Source organism: Malus sylvestris, chromosome 8, assembly GCF_916048215.2.
Source record: "Malus sylvestris chromosome 8, drMalSylv7.2, whole genome shotgun sequence".
Classification (NCBI taxonomy): Eukaryota; Viridiplantae; Streptophyta; class Magnoliopsida; order Rosales; family Rosaceae; genus Malus; species Malus sylvestris.
This window is the reverse complement of record NC_062267.1, coordinates 6,297,837-6,301,777: the sequence shown is the minus strand read 5'-3', so window position 1 is coordinate 6,301,777 and position 3,941 is coordinate 6,297,837.

The following is a 3,941-nucleotide window of genomic DNA, read 5'->3' as shown; positions in this document are numbered from 1 at the left end:
AAAGCACTTCTCCTTCCAACAGCATAGCTTTTGCTTCTAGGGTACAAGTCACCCTTGACACCAGCAGCACCTTCATCAAAATCCGCAGGTGCATCTTCATCAATCTTCCCCATGGCCACGCTGCTACATTTTGGCAAAACAGTCGGATTATTCGACACCCTTTTCGGCCCCATACCCGATCGCATAGTTGTGGTTGTAGCCGATCGTTTCATCTGCTCTTGCATGATCATGTTCACATCGATCCTGCCCCCGTAGTTCCTTGCTGACGCAGCCCTAATAAGCTCTGAATAATCATCACCATTTTCACTTAACCTAGAAGAAGTTGAGCTAACGCTGAAGCTCTTGGGCAAGCCTTGAGTGACATTACCACCAAGCCCTCCAACTGCGCCACTGTAGGCCACTCTGCCGCCCATGTCCGTCATGCTTCTGACGTAAAAGTCTTTGGCCTTGCTCAGGACTCTGATGGGTACCATGATGATTTTCATGAACTTGTTCTGGCTATTCACCTTGGTCTTCCTCATGTTCTGCACAACTTTTACGTGATACGAAAACTACTGAAATATCTGTTGGAGGACCAAAAAAATTTCTCTGCGGAAATCGGATTTAGGAGGGAAGAGAAAAATTTTGATGGCGAATAATGTGAGAAAGAGGAGGAGGTAGGTGTGATGTGAGGAAGCTTGGATTTTATATAAATGGTGTTGTAGAAGGTGACCCTGAAAGAACGTGGTTGAATACCATATGAACATGAAGGTGATGAGTTTAGACTTTTCAAAACCCACGATGGAAAGTTCAATAAAATACAAAATAAAGAAATTGGGAGATAAGAACGAAGGGGCGGTCTGCGTGTGTTTAATTAATCAAAATGATAAAGTGGGTGGGCCAAAATTGAAAACGAAGGTTTAAATTGACTAGGAAATTTTCAAATTTGACTTCTTATTCATTAATTATTTTTACTTTTATATTCAGCGTGTTTGTATTAAATAACTTTTCCATTATTTTTTTAATTTTTACTAACATTTGTCTACACACTATGTGTGTATGAACACATTTTTTTAGAAAATGAGAAGGAGAGAGGGAGAGAGAGAACGTGGGGGGAGTGAGAGATTTTTGTTTTTGAATTTTTTTTAAATATTGGATGTATTTTAACATCACCTGTATGTGATGTTTCAATAAAAAACAATAAAATTTAGACCTATAAAATTACATTATTGGCCTTCATTTTTTTTTTGTGATAGAAGACTAAGTAGCATTTTCACCCTCTTTTGGTTGACAAAGAGAGTTTCATTAATTAATAGAGATTATTGAAAGAAGAGGTGAGTTCGAAACAAATATAATAATTATTTTTTTTAGTGCATATATATTTTTACATTAAGGAAGAGGGAATTCGGCTAAACTTATCGAAAGTGCTTTCGATTTTAATATTTTTATACCAAAATAGGATAAGAAGTAAAATTTTAAACTCGAAACACATGAAAATTGAAAAATCTATCTACTAAAATATTAAACCATATGCCCCCACTATTTTTCACTTTATGAATTTTTCTTTCCGTTTATAACTATTAGATCGAATAAATAGAAGAATTGAGAAACAAATATAAACGTACACGGAATGAGTTATTTTATTCTTCTCGTCAGACATGATTTCATTATATCCCTTTCATGGCAATTCTGTGTCAAGATAATCAACTTAATAAAAAATTCAGTCAATTGCTGCTACTGTAATGACTGCTAAGTGCTTACTGGAATTATTGAATTATTGTATTAGTGAATCAGTGTCCTCAGCAGCAATACCATCGGCAGACACTGACTCTGTCACAGTATATATGAACTGGTTCTCTCTGGTTTTGGGTAAGATTGAATATTTTAGACAAACTTAAGAGGAAGTTTTCGTTGGCACCATTATAAAATGTTACTAATTCTTTTATGAGAAGATGTACGGTTGTTTTCAGATATTGTATTAAAGTTTATGACATCATATGATTATGTGACAAGCAGAATAAAACGTAAAAGTCACTTTTTATTATACTAGATAATATCTATTATATAATCCTTAAACATAAAGGGAAATCCAAAGGCCGGCTCGCCAACTTATTTGTACAATTTGTGGGCATTTATTGTTGTATTTTATTATTTACTCATATTATACACGTGAAATAATACATCACGTGATTATATCGAGATTGACTGTAATATTTATAAGTATTTTGAATTGTAGGCAAGTCTCATGCAGTCATGCTACAATACAAAATAAGGCTCTATATATATCCAAAGAAGTGTTAGGCATAAAAGAGCCGTTTCCAACGGCAGCCGGCCAACATATTTATATAATTTATGGGCGCCCATTGCTGTAGGTAATGATTGCAATTAGGTACCAGCCACATTTAACATGTTTTTAAGTTTGTAATTAGAGGAGTAAGATTCTCTCTTCTCCTATTCTCATCATCTTCCCTTCCTTCCTGTTATATATTGCTTTTTGTTTTATTGTTTTTAAAAAAAAAATTAATATAAAATGTTGACGTGTTTTAATCATAACTATTTAAATAAATGGGAATAAAAAGAAATAAAGATTAGAAGGGAAGAGAATCATATTCTGTAATTAGCATAGACACCAAAGTTTGACATTTAAAAGATGCAGGTGATGTGACAATTCTTGTTTGCATGTTATGACGTGGCAAGTTTCCAATATACTTCACAAAAATGAGCGCAGATTGAGAATTTGGGCCCAAAATTCCATAATTTGTCTCATAGCACAGCAGTCCAACATAAAGCCCAATACTACTAGCTCAAAATAAGACTTAGGTAAATGCTCGTTTTAGCCTTCTGGCTCTTCAAGATTCTCTAAGATATTAATATTTTAATAAACAGTACAGAGTCATATTTGCCTCCGTCTCCAACCGAGGGCCAGAGGGCTTGAGGGCTCGTTTTAGCCTTGTCACAAAAAACTATCTCCAACAGAGGGCCAAAAGGTCATAGGGCCAAACATAATTTATTATTTAAAAACTACAACAACTTAAATTTAAAAACAATAACTTAAATTTAAAAACTACAACTAAAATTTAAAAATGACAAATTAAATTTAAAAACTACAAATTAAATTTGAAAACAACATTAACTTAAATTTAAAATTTTTGTGAGGAATGGTGAATGAATGGTTTAGGTATTGATAGGAAAAAAAATAGAATTTTTGAGAATTAAAAAAAAAGGCCCAAAAAACCTTAAAATTTTTTTTGAATCCAACGGTAACTAGCGCCAGCTAGCCGTTGGATTCAAAATTCTTTTTAAGAATTCATGTCGGTTATAACCGATAGGAATACATATATTGTATTTAATGTAAATGTATTACTGTCGGTTATAACCAATAGGATTAAGCGGTTTTCTGGCTAGTCCCGGGCTGGCAAGCTGACTGCTTGCAACCAGCCCTCCAGCCCTCTCCGATTCCGTGGGGCCCTCTCAAATTCCACAACCCTCTAGCCTAGCCCTTGGTTGGAGACAATTTTCGGGCTATTTTCGGCCCTCTGGGCCCTTCGGTTAAAGATGGCCTAAGTCCAATCATGTCCAACTATAAGTCTATTAGTAAAAAAGTTGGTTCATTATATGTAATTCTGAATTTTTAAATGTAATTAGCGCTACAATCTAGTAATATTCCTCTTCACTTGTAAGTGAGATGTCTATAGGTTCGATTTTCGCCAAAGGTGAATTTCAACCACATTATTGCTAGTCCATTGTGAGACTCTTCCCCTTAATGGAGATAATATTGTTTGTTTAGAAGAAGAAAAAAGGTGTGATTAGTACACCGTTATATGTTATTAAATTTCACGTGTTATAATAAGAATCGAAGACATGGCTCATATTGTATGACATACGATATAATAGTAATGAGTAGATTTCACGTCTTGGCGGCGAAAATTCATCGAACATTTTGTTGCACTTTCTGCGCGGTG